The sequence below is a fragment of the Acomys minous genome, assembly GCF_964271855.1.
Source record: "Acomys minous genome assembly, chromosome: 16".
Lineage (NCBI taxonomy): Eukaryota > Metazoa > Chordata > Mammalia > Rodentia > Muridae > Acomys > Acomys minous.
In genome coordinates, this window is record NC_140498.1 from 34,678,741 (window position 1) to 34,692,585 (window position 13,845).

At 43.9% G+C, this 13,845-nt stretch overlaps 1 protein-coding gene and 1 pseudogene across 2 annotated transcripts in view; one reads left to right on the forward strand and one right to left on the reverse strand.

The window, feature by feature from the left end:
• The window catches only part of SLIT3 (slit guidance ligand 3), a 584,284-nt gene that overhangs the window by 503,559 nt on the left and 66,880 nt on the right, over positions 1-13,845 (reverse strand). The window lies entirely within an intron of this gene.
• LOC311585726 (ATP synthase F(0) complex subunit B1, mitochondrial-like) lies at positions 6,237-7,159 on the forward strand (annotated as a pseudogene). The gene has a single exon. The product of its transcript is annotated as an ATP synthase F(0) complex subunit B1, mitochondrial-like (transcript).

Here is a 13,845-nt window from a genome sequence, read left to right on the forward strand (position 1 = left end):
GTACTAAAAAGCTGGATTATGCTACCAAGGGAGAGCAGTAGGGGAGAGCTTCTGGCAGAGGGAAAATCGGAGTGAGGGGAGAGTAATGCTGGAGAGGGTGGCAAGAGTCAGACCCCTTCAAAGAGCACCGTGGCAAGGAAAGGGACCTTGACTCTGTTAGCCCAGGGAGACAGAGGATGGGATTCATGCAGCCTTTGCTTGAGATGTTCGCCCTAGTGGCTCTGGTATGGAGAACACTGTCCACGTAGCCAGAGTGGAATCAGTCAGGGAAGAGAGGTCTGCTATCCCTCCAGCATCAGGTGATGATAGAGTGACGGAGGCAAAGAGACCCACAAGAGGCGAGAAGGAGCAGGTAGCCCCCAAACACTGCTCAGAAAACGGAGTTTCCTCTAGCCCCTGACACTCTGAATTCCCACCATTATTCGACTCACCACTGCCAGCTTGGAGGCATGGGGGTGCAGGTCTGTGCAAACCAGAGCTCTGTGGAACAAATGGGGAGCAAAGGGGAATGGGCAGGCTTGTGCAGAGGAGGGTCTCCTGCCTTTGAGTGGCAGGATAGATTCGTCAAGAGGAGAAGCTAAGCCCTGCCCTGCTTTCAGGATAGAACACAGGGGCTTTTAAAGCATTCTCCGCCCCCACTTAAGCACAGGCCCCTATAGACCTGGGGCACCATGAAAGGAGGAAAGCTCTGACTCCTGGTGGAGCTGCTCTCTGCTCTGTGGAGCTGGAGACAAGCAAGCCCACTTTCCTGTTTCCTCATCTGTCTGTAGAACCAGTTGCCTTGAGGAATAAAATCAGGCACTGCACAGGTCACCACATGCAATGGCTGACCAAGGCGAGGTATCTCGTTAACATCAGTGTGAATCTTCTAGTCTGTGGCACAGGTGGAAGCCATGGTATCCTTGGCCCTACTTCTTACCTTGTCACCATCTACGGAGCAGGCAGTGGTAGGCCTCAGGATAATTAAGGTCTTGGATCAGATTTACCTTAACTTTTCGGGCGACAGTCTAGAACCTGATTTCCTTGGACATCTTATAGCATAGGGTGCCGGAGGAAGGACATTTTACAGACTACAACAGGAGAATGCCCAACAAGGAGCAGACAGTCTTCTTCATCTACAAGTTCTACCTCGGCACATCCAAGCAAATGCAGAACAAAAACGTGTATGGAAAAATGTGTGACTTTGCTAAAACAGGAACAAACACTCATCCCGTCTTTACTCCCTGAGCAATATAGTACAGCGACCATTCACATGACATTCCTATTGCATTTGCATTATATGTAGTCTAGAAAAGACCTATCACATGTTAGAAAATGTACGTGAGCCCAAATGAAAACTACATCAGCCTATCTCAGGGATTTCAGCATGTGCAGATCCTAGCATCCACAGAGCTCCTGGAACCAACCCGCCATGGATGCTGAAGTCCATGAAGGCTGAGCCTGGGCCAGCAGTAATCTCTCCTAAATTCCTACTTTCTTTGCCTATTTCCCCCCCAGTCCTCGAGCTGGAGATACCACCTTAGAAGAGGGGACTAACTCACTTGGAAAAGATTGTCCCAGATGTTAGTAAATGTAAAAGACCATGGGTAAACAGGAGATATGCAGGTCACAGGGAACAGAGAAGTGCTTCTGGGCCAAGGGATGACGCCCAGCCATGCCCAGATGGCCATTGGCACATGCAAGATGCACAGACCTCTGAGTACTCTCTTGAGCTAGGGGATAGCTGATAGTGTTGCTTCGTGACCTGTACATGCTTACATTTTGGCAGAGATTTCCTCTACTACATTACATCACTTAAATCTGATATCCAGGATGATGGTGTAATTTGTGTTGTGTGGATTACAGGCATGGGCTTGGGTCCTTTGCTTTGCTAGGCACTTGGAATGTGTCTGTGCAGATGGAGGGATGAAGGCTTTGCCTAGGCTGCCCACTTGGCCAGTGGTGGATCTGTAATTCAGTGGAGGTTACCCGAGGACTTGGCCTATTCCTATTTACCATGCTGATCTCCAATGAAAACTAGCATGTTACCAATCTTAGTGGGTAGTGCTCTGTGATCTTCTGCCAAGGACATCAGTCCCAATTTTGTCTTGTTTGATCCTCTAGAATCACGTCTGAGGGCGTGCTTACAGTCCCAGGGGAGGGCCGGATGGCATGTTGTTTCTAGCAGTGACCATAGTTGCCCTACTTAACCCATTATAAATGGCACATTTCTACACAGTTGACGGTACACAGTTCTCCAGTGTGCATACATCAAATGAATTGAGAATCCCAAGGACCGATCACACAAATTTAATTACATTTTATTTATTTAGGAGCTCCTGGGACGTAAGCCTGGCAGTACTGGGAAGAAGTTGTGAGGTGAAGCTTTGAGGAAACTGCTAGAAGAATCTTGGGAAGGTAGATGGAAGCCAGAAAGACTTCTCCCAGAGAGGGGCTCTGCCATTTAAGAAAGATTTCCTGAAGACACCCAGGCCAGAGCTCACACGCTGAAAAACACCAAAGCTGTCCAAGGTGACAGGCAGTGAGGACTGCCAGGCAGGAACTGTGAGTATGGGGCCGCTGTGGGTCAGGGGTAGGGTAAGTGCTTGGCAAGCATGGGGCCCTAGAGAGGAAGGTGGGGAATGGAGGGAAGAAGGAAGAGGGAGAGAGAGAGGAGAGAGAGAGAGAGAGAGAGAGAGAGAGAGAGAGAGAGAGAGAGAGGAGAGAAGGAGACAGGAAGTGGGAAAAGGGGAGGGAGACTCATAGGGTACAACAAAACAGGCAGACAGAGGAAGAAAAGGGAAGGGAAGGAGGGAGGGAGAGGGAGGGAAGGAAGGAGGGAAGGAGAGGGAGGGAGGGAGGGAGGGAGGGAGGGAGGGCAGGACTGACAGAGGGACAAAGATTCCTACCATCTGAAGCAAGAGCTGTCCTGACTTGTTTACTGTGTCAGTCTCCCAGAAGCCCTCACATCCCAGAGACCAGCCTTTGACAATATTCCCTTCATGCGCTCTTGTCTCATGCTATTTGATTTCTAAGCACCCCCAAAACAAAACAGAACACTCAAAATACAAATTAAAGAAAGAAACGAATATGAAAACAGCCTGGAGTGTCCTTTCCTCATTTTCTTCCCCTGAAAGCTCGCAGCAAACCCCCTAGTTAGGATCTTAATTATGGAAATTCTCATTTGTATTATGTGATTTATTTAAAGCCCCATCTTTCCAAGAGAATAAAATCCAGGTTTTGAAGCAGCACCTCTCAAAACAATTTATTCTTCTCCGCTGACTAACTGCTTTGGCCAGCAATCATGAATTTATAGTACATTATGCCAAAGCAAAACACTCTAATAACTTAATCAAACATTTAAAATCCAGCTCACAGCCATATAATATACAGAAGCAGTTCTCTCAGGTCCCTTGCTAAAGGTCAATTACCATTTTTATTCCAAACATCCGCATCTCTGAGAAGGAACACACACACACACACACACACACACACACACACACACACACACACACACACTGGGTAAAAAGGAAAACATTTGAAAGTGGCCGATATGTCCCCAATCTTACTGTAAAATGTGAACACTAGTATTTCAGATATTTTTTAACCCTAACAAAGAAAATGGGACATATGAAAGACTGCAACCAGTGAGATTAAAATTACTTTCATATGGAAGATACTGAGGGAAAGGAGCTGGGGCTAGCTTTCATCAAGCCATGTGACCTTACACAAAGAGACAGTGACAAAGATAAAAATGACAGTATGCTACATATAGCCTGGTCCCCTCTTGCAGCTGACCAGCAGATGGATGCTTTCTGAAAACACCTCTACTCCTATCAGAGAGAAAATATACTGAGTTCATTTTTTTTTGAGATGAGAATTATGTGTTTCAGCAACTTGTTATGTGAGAACAAGGCAGTAATGCCAAGTTGGTATGTATTTGGCATGAAGTGCTGGCCTTGGAGATGGAAAAAAGTCAATGAGCAAGAATGCAGTCATTTGGTCCTCTAAGCCGACTGAATTTCTCTCTTTCTCCTTATTCATCATTGTTGGCCTGCGAGGATGATGGGAGTGGAGACCAGATGCCTGAAGGGATGTGCACCAATCACTCTGAGAACTTTACGTAGACAATCTTCTAGCAGCCTCTGAAAATGGGCTAATGGAGTATTTACCAATCTCCACTCAGGAAAAATTAAAGGGAACAAGGAAATGAAACAAGAGAGCATCCTACAGCCATTAATTCCAAAGAATCCATACCCACAAATGCCTTTGAGGTGATAGATACGGCCATGATCTTCCCTCGGTCTCACATCCTCAAGTGCTGTTGTTCATGGAACAACAGGATATTGACAGACCCTGAGGCCAGTGGCATTTTCCACTGCTGCTCATGTTTACGGAGACAGAACTGTCAATCAAGGTGGATATTTTTTCATGCTTCTCTTCCATGATAACCTGAGAAACAAGACTCTCTGGAAGCTCATTCTTGGACCTGGAGAGATGGCTCAGCAGTTAAGAGCACTGGCTGCTGGTGCAGAGGACCAGGGTTCAGTTCCTGGCACCCACCTGGTGCCTCACAATCATCTGTCACTATAGTTCAGGTGGATCTGATGTGGCTTTCTGACCTCTGTGGTCACAGCACACATGTGAAACACATAGGGAAGCACTCATAAACAAGAAATTTAAAGGTAAATCTTCAGAAAACAAAGCAGTAACAAAAAGACCGTTCTACTCAATAATAACCACTCCCTCAAACAGTAGATGCTCCTCTGAGCTATGGAGAAACTTCCCTGACATTTCATTACTGATAAGTGAAGTAAATAGTTTTTATTCAGCTTGAGATGGAGATGTCTCCCAAACTCTAGAATCCATGTGAATTTTTAAATGTTAGTAGTTAAATGTTAGTAGTCAGCTAGTACCCACAAAGACCCTAACCAAATGAGCACATGTAGAGGCATCTAGAAACTTCTAGAGAAGAGCTGTTGGTGCTCTTGCCTGCTCTTTGCATTCATTATCTTTGGCATGATGGTAGAGGCTATGTGTTCCTAGCTGACACTGAAGACTAGGTTCAAGCGCTGATAAGGTCTTCCCATTCTCCTGTGGGCAGCTTCACATGCGCCACGCCCTCAAAAATTTGGTGTCTGCCAGGCTGAAAAGTGTGTGAGTCTGAAGCTGCCTTTCTAATGGACCGTGCAAACCTTTAAGACAGATTCTAGGGTCTCCTCTTACAACTCCGAGTGCTAACAGAGAACACAATGGGCAGTGGCTGCTCAGTTGATGTAAGTAAACTAACTGCCTAGCACACAGGATGACAGCACTGCCTGCTGCTCCTCTCTAGGGGTGGATAAGCTGCTGTGGGTTCTGTCTGAGAGAGGAAATTGCTGGAAAAAGCTTTGAAAATGCCCTTAGATGAAGACCCCTGTCTTACAACTTCTCAGAAACATATAATCAAGTCTTTCTTTCTTTTCCCCCAGCCCTGCCTCAGAGGCTGTAGCAAATGCTTTTAAGCATTTACTATGAGCCAGACACCTCCTAAATGCATCTATGGATGCCATCTAGTTCTCCCAACTATATGATATAGCTATAGGGGTATTTTATAGACAAGGCGCCAAGACTTAAAAAGGTCCATTAATTTGCCTGAGGTCAAAAGCCAGTGAGTGTGGGCTAGGACTCCAGGACCCATGTTCCCTGTGTCCCACTGGCCCCCGAAAGCCATACAATAGGATGTTTAAAATCTCTCCACAACTTGGCCCATGTTTCTGCTTTGTTCTGGAAAAAGACAGCTTCTGGATGATACTTGAAGGTTTTACAGGCTGAAGTCTTCCAACAAGCTCTTCCTCACCATCCTGGTCAGCTCAGAGATGCAGGGAGGTGATCCTGCAGGATGCTCTGGCTGAGTCCTGCCATCCTGCTTGAGCTTCCTGTTGCCCTAACTGTCCCCCCCACTCCAGATTTTAAGTATCTTATTATATGCATGCCCTCCACTTAGATTTAGCAATTGCTTTCCCTTTGTCGTATTTGTTTTCTTTACCGAACCATTATGAAATGATATTTAGACATCAAAACGTTTGACATCTAAAGATGATAACTTCCGTCCACCAAACTGAGGAGGTGACTCTCCTAACTACCAGTACTACACTTAAATTTAATATTTACGTCCATATTTTCCCAGGTTTCCCTTCCTATTTAAAATTCCCAAGGGCTGATGAGAGAATATATTACAAAACTAGAATATTTTTCTTTAAAAAGACTAATAAAATAAAGCAACTGGGAGATATGTGAGCGACCATCTTGTTCATGTCCCTGACAGTGTCAGGTTGGGGTCACAGGGACACTAAGACCACTCGCTGCCTAGACCTTTGCAGACAATGCTGTCCCGGGTGGTTCTTTCTGCTGCGGCCGCGGTGGCCCCATGCCTGAAGAACGCGGCCACCCTGGCACCAGGGGAACTACAGGCAAGAAAGGTCTTTCATATAGGACAGCCACGTCTCGCCCCTGTACCACCTCTTATACGGAGGAAAAGTACATCTTGGGCTGATTCCTGAGGAACTGTTCCAGTTCCTTTACCCTAAAACTGGGGTAACAGGACCCTGCGTGCTTGGGACTGGGCTTTGCTTGTATTTTTTTATCCAAAGAAATCTATGTGATCACCTCAGAGTCATCCTCGACCATATCAGTAGTAGGGCTGATTGTCTGTGTGATTAAGAAGCATGGCGCCTCCATTGGAGAATTTATCGATAAACTTAATGAGCAAAAAACTGCTCAACTAGAAGAAGAAAAGCAGTTAGTTGATCGTCAAACAAATCCAGGATGCAACTGACACGGAGAAGGCACGGCAGGCACTGGTTCAGAAGCGCCACTGCCTCCTCAACATTCAGAGGCATAACACTGCTGTGGCCTTGGAGGTCACTTACCGAGAACCGCTGCACAGAGCATATAGGGGGGGGGGGTAAAGAATCGCCTGGACTATCACATTTCTGGGCAGGACATGAAGTGTCGCACACAACAGACTGGGTGGAGAAGCATGCGGTGCAGAGCATTTCTGCACAGCAGGAAAAGGAGACGATTGCCAAGGGCATTGAGCAGCTAAAGATGCTCTCAAAGAAGGCTCAGGCTCAGCCAGTTATGTGAATGTGTCTATCTCAACTGAGACGGCCAGAGAGATTAACTTAAATGGGATCTAGGCGGTAGGAAGAACTCTTCCTGCACTGCTGTCTACTGAAATTCCTGTGCCCTTTTCCTAAGAAACGCTCAAGGTCATTAAGTGGTTTAACCCTATTGGCCACTAAGAAGATATTTATGACCCTTGCTTAGTATCTGGAGTTGTCCAGTGATCACTTTTGAATAAGCAATCTGCAGCAACTTGCTGCCTGACTAAAATTACCAAGTTATGGTTTAAACTTGTAGCTACTTATACCATCTTGCAATAAAATGACATTTGGTACAGAAAAATGAGTAAATAAATAAAGCAACCGAAAAGCATCTACACGCAGTGGTGTGTGGCATTGTTAGCTTATACACCACACCCAAACGGGCTAGACTTCATAAGCATGGGGTGATTTAAGTGTGAACGATGCTGGCAATACATTTGACAAAGAAAAGCCTGTCCATGATTCTGATTAAACAACAAAGAGCAGACTCTGAACGTGCTACTGGAAGAGAACAAGTGAGGGATAGGCCACACTCATGGGCTGTTGGGTGTCTGGCTTCTGAGCGGTCTGTGGAGAAATATCACACACACTGGCATGGGTGGGGCAAACAGGATTCTCAACATTGGGAGGAGGAGAAGAATTCCTGCAGTCATTTAAGGAAAGAATACATTTCCCACCCATATGCGTTTAAATATACATAACCTATTTGTATCACAAATAATTAAAGAGTCACTGTGAACTCTGGTTAGGGTTAAATACACCACAGTTTTTCTGCTCTTTGGGAAAAAAAAAACATCAAAAAACCAAGGCAACTCATATTTTCAAACCCTGCATGCTGCATTAAAATTTCATGCAAGTCAAATTCCTCTCCAGCCTGCTTCCTTTTCTGTAGAAGGAGGAAATTGGATAATACAGTATCTCAATCTCCTTCCAGCTCCTGAAGGCTGTGTTTTCTTTTCCCAGCACGTGGATCCAGAATAGTCATGGATTCAAATCCCACATGGCAAGTTATTTTAACGTTCTGATCGCCAGAATTTTCTCTCTGTACAGGGGATGTGATAATTAACAGAAAATTTTGAAGATAAAACATTTTAAAATGTTATCAGAATTTACATATCCAACACTTAGGATTTCAACAATGATTTTCATTTTGTTCTGTAGTTCTATTTTCATTGAACCACTTTTTAAAAGATTTATTTATTATGTATACAGCATGATGAGACCACATTATAGAAGGTTGTGAGGCATCATGTAGTTGCTGGGAATTGAACTCAGGACTCCTGGAAGAGCAGTCAGTGCTCTTAACCACTGAGCCATCTCTCCAGCCCCTTCACTGAACCATTTTCATGCAAACTATATAGACACGGGGGACATTGACCCTATGGACTACAGTATTCCTTTCAAGAGATTAAGAAGGTTCTCCCACGGTCCGAGAGTGCCATTATCATACTTAAAGTTAATGGTAACTCCTTAACATTTTAACTCCCCAAGACTGATTTCACACAGTCCCCCAGGCAGTTTGCTTGTTCTGTTTCTTAAGTTTCTTTTGAAATTATTTTTGAAGAATAATCCACCAACCAAAGTTGTACAGACTGAACAATTTCCCACCCAGCAAAAACTTCCAAACTCTCACTCTGACTGAGTGAAGGCACACACCCCAAGCCCTAACGTCCCACTCAACTGACCACTCTCCACTGCTAGCCACCTTCTTGACTTCATACCGGTTCTGACCTGTTTCTAAACTGACTTAAACGAGTCACTTTCTATATAGCTCTCCTCCCGAGTTTTGTCATTCATCATGTTTCTGAAATGCACTGTGTCATGACAGGCAGCAGCAGGAGCTTCCCTGTGTGCCATTGTTTCTGTTTTCTCTTAGCTGACTCCACTGAGAAGATGCTCCACAGACCCTATTTACTCTACAGCTGGTGAGCGTTTGGCTTCTTTCTACTTTGAAGTTATCACGGACAACCCTAATGTGAGCACACGTGTAAATCCCATGTTGTGGGGTCCAGACCCAGCAATGGAACTATTAGGATCTTGGACTATAATGATATCGATTACGACCACAATAGGACATCACAAATGTGATCATTTCACTTACCCACGCCTAGATATTGTAGCTTTTAGCCATTCTCATGAGCGCGTCACCCTGCGGTTTATTCCACAATCCCTTAAAGATGAAGTAACTTCTCATATGAAGGTCGAATTCGAAATCTTTGTGTGAACTGTTTTTTCAAAATCCCTAGCTGCTGTGGTCTCCCTCTCTCTCCCTCCCCCCCCCTCCCTCCCTCCCTCCCTCCCTCCCTCTCTCCCTCCCTCCCTCTCTCCCTCTCTCTCTCTCTCTCTCTCTCTCTCTCTCTCTACCTATCCTCTCTCTCTCTGGTTTCCCCCATTGGTTCCCTCCATGGACATCCTCATGTAGAGTGGTGGGTCTTGAATCTACGCAGAGGGGAGCCGGTCACCCTCCGCAAGAGTCAAGCTACTGCTGCATAGGTGGGCACATCTTACTTTCCAAATAGTTTCGTCATTCTCCCTTGATCCCAGTTAATCCGCCCCTCACCTCATACACTCATCTCTCCAGCACCCCCTGACTAAATCTTTTCACCCACCACATTCCCTATCTTTCCTGCCTTTACCTATATCCTACGATTCCCCCTTCGTTTAAATAGCCTCTTCTGCCACCCCGTTTCCTTTCTTATTTCCTGCCTTGCACAGATACTCTGTGTGAGACACACTACACTGAATTGTTGCAGCAACGATCCTTGTATGAGAGAGAAGATGCAGCATTCATCCTTTGGGGCCTGGATCACCTCACTTAGATTAGGTTTTCCAGTTCCACCCATTTTCTTGCTAATTTCATTTTTCTTGATAGCTGTGCACTGAACCATTTTACCATGTCTTCATTATCCAGCCATCAGCTGCTGCACGCCTGGGCTGCCTCTCTTTCCTAGAAGACAGCAGCTTTGACTATGGATGATCAGGTATCCCTGTGATAGGGGGTCCTCTGGGTACGTGCCAAGAGTGTCATTGCTGAGTCATGCGGCAGTGTTATTTTTAGCTTCCTGAGAAACTCCGGATTCATTTTCAGCATTGAGCCCCTTTCTTTACCAGGTTGATTGTCTTTTTACTGATTTGTAGGCAATCTTATGAATTCCCAATATAATTAATTCCTCTATCAATCGCCAATATCTTTACTTACACTGTGAGACACTGGCTTTACGATAATGTATCCAGGATGAATAAATGTTACTTGCTTTAATGTGAGCAAGGAAATTATCTACTTCATTCTTTATGTTCAGTGCCCTCTGCATCCTGGTTAGGAAGTATTAGCTACCCCAAGGCTATGAACAGATCCTGTGGTATTCTGACCTCCACTTCTAAATCTATAGGCCACTTACATCTGATTTTGTGAAGGGCATGAGGCAGGCTGCCCAGGCAGTTTTTCACACGGATAGCCATCTTCTGTTATTCTCTTATCATATTTAAGATTGGTTATTCAGAACTGCTTCATGGACTCAGCATCTTTTCCATAACCAGCATTGTTCTATCCCCGAGTGGTCAAGAGCATCTCCTCTCCAATACAAATGTTAGGATGACCTTAAAAGTTTGCCCGGTAGCCTCCTGGCAGTTGGAAGGGGAGCATGCTGCTCTAGTTAGCTAGGGGTCTGGAGAGAACTGCGACACTCTCTGCCTTTTCTTCAGGCCTCTAACATCTCTCACACAGAGCAGCCACCTTTAGTTTCTCAGAGTGAAGTAATTGCACATCTTTTACTAGACCTGCTCACGGGCAGTTAATATTTCTGATGCTATGGTTAAAAACTACTTAAAAACCTCTAATTGTCTGTTGGTGAAACAGAATCAATTCATTGACTTTTAGAGAACATCAGTTGTGTGTCCAGTGACTGAAGTCCTGAAATTTTGTTTGCAGATCATTTTGTATGCTGTGTGTACTTGGTAATGTCACCTGGGCATGATGCCATGCACTTATTTTCCTTTGTCCCATGGTCTTCTCCATGTTTTCTCTTCACTCACCCTGCCAATCTTTCCTTCCCTCATCCACTTGGTTTTGTTTGTTTTTCCTTTTTCACAGCTAGGATGAAGAACAGAGATCATGACGGAAGCTGTCTGCTTTGCCTACAAACAGGTTTACATTTTCTCATTACCCATGAGCTTTGTTTTTCTTTCTTAAGTTGTTTTGTCCCTTGTGGGTCAAAGGCTTTAAAAATCACAAACCAATTCTGAACGCTCCTAAAAGATTTTTTTTTTTAATCTGAGAAAAATGAAGTGACTTCTCTCATCTATTCTGTAAATATGATGAACTGCATTACTAGTTCTGAAAAAGCACAACTTGATTTGTTGTTCATATCATAGCCTCATGCATATGAGGAGGGACCCAGGTTTCTCCCATTTGGTGTCACTAGACACATCAAGTTCCTGGAATGCCATTAATATATCCAGTTCTACAGTATAGACATTAGATGTCTAGCCAAGCCCTGTACGTTAATTCTTCATCTCCAGGGTGACATTACTGGAGGTGAAAGAATCTTATGTAGGGGATACTACTAGGCCTTGAGGTTATTTAGAATTGCTCTTGAAGGTAACTGTGAGACCTACATCCTCCTTTTGTGCTTCCTAGCCATGTGGTGAGACATTTTGGTCTGCCATACTCTCCTGCTATGATATATGGCTTTTCTATGGGCCCGTTAACTACATCAATCAACCATGGACTGGAATTTCTCAAACTGTGAGCCAGAGTAAACCTTTCTTCTTTGTAAGTTAATAACCACGGTCATTCTGAGACCGTAACACAACTAAGGATAAGGAAGTCATCATACGGAGCCACGGGAGACAGCACATCATTCCCTGCTCTGTCCCCATCTCACTGGGCAAGCCGACCTGTTGGTGAGTGAACTTTGCTCTTTCAGGAACTCCTATGGAAGTGCTATGTGGGAGACATTTGCCCAAGGTCTGGAATTTCCTTCATCTTATCCTGGAGTCAATTGCACTTGAGTGCCGATATGGCTGAGCATGCAGGCCATGGTTCATATTTTATTTCCTTAAATTAAGCTGCATGATAATATTATGGCAAAATGTTTTGGCATCAGAAAAAAATGCTAGAACTCTAGTTTTCTTTCCACTACAAGTCTCTAACTGGCTGAATGTGCAGGGAGTTCCTTTAGATCCATTAATTTTATTAGACTGTGCTTGATCTTGTGTCCTTTCAAGATGGACTTCCAAGCCATCTGTTATTTACAGAAATCTTCTTTTGAATAATAGTAGTTATCCACAGTATTCACTGTAACTGTTAGAGGAACTGTGCACAACTTGTATTGGTTTTTCTTAAGGCCCTTCTAGTTCTACAGTAATTGCCCGTGGATTTAAAAATACTTTCTGTCTTCCATTTCTCCTAAAGCATCATTTGTTATAACTATTTGTTCTTGAATTCCATCTAGGTTCATATGGTTTAATTTTAAAAAGCATTTGTTTTGGGTTGGGAACGTAGTTCGGCAGTAGGGCGTTCTCTTAGCACGTAAAGGGCCCTGACCGGAACACCTGCTTTCACAGTCATCAACTACTTTTTGTTCACACATCTATAATTAAGGTATAGTTTGGTAAGGTCATTTTTAAAAAAAAAACTAAATTTTAGTTATGAAAATAGGTATAGATTTGCATTTACGTTGGAAAGTTGTATAAGGAGTTCTATATATTCCAGACCTACTTTCTCCTAGTAGCAATAATACATTAATAATGTTAATAAGAGAAATCAGAGTAGTACATTTATCATCATTAAACAGTATGAATACACTATTGACTAAAGTCAATAGCTTTTTTTTCCCCCTCACATAGCCTTAGTTTTCACTTGTGTCCTTTTATTATGATTGCTTCAGGCTTTTGTCTGAGATGTCGCATTCATTTAGTTCTTTTGTGTCTGAGCTACCTTTGGCTTGACAAATTCTCTTCTCTTGTTTTTGATAATTGTACCAGTTTCCAAGAGGGCTGTATTAGTTTACTATCACTACAGAAAAATGCCTGAGATGAACAGATGCATGAATGATGAACAGAAAAGATTACACTGCATCACAGTCTAGAGTTCACGTTTCAGGATGGAGTGGTCCCCACTGATCTAGGTTTCTGACAAGGGTGGGTGGGACATTGCAGAAGAGGAAGCCACTTACTTCCTGAGTCATAGAGAAAGGAGAAAATGAGAACAACTTTGGCCCCAAATGCTTTGTTGGACATGCCTGAAAGGTCCCGAACTCTTACGTAGTTCGGCAGCAGGGTGTTCTCTTAGCACGCACCTCCAACAAGGTCCCACCATCTCCTAGCAGGGATATCCTGGGAGGCAAATATTAATATAAGGCTCTTGGGGGATCACTTCTCCAAACATAGCAAGGTCTATTTGAGTGTTTTTAGAATGTCCTTTCATTAAATTTTGATGGGCTTTCATTTTTAAATTAAGATGATAGATTTTTAGAGAAAAGATCACAAACACAGTATTATTTTCTTCACTCCATATCAAAGGTAGACTGTGAAGATGACTTGTCGATGTTGATGATGATGTTAATCATTGTTTTGAGACAGGGTGTGTCAGACTTCCTCTCTGTAACATCACTGTATATCGCTCCATACACTGCTCTTTTAAGAAAGTCACTGCAACCCTCAGGTGTGGAATGCAGAGATCTGGTCAACCTTATACAGGGTAGAGAATCTGCAAAGC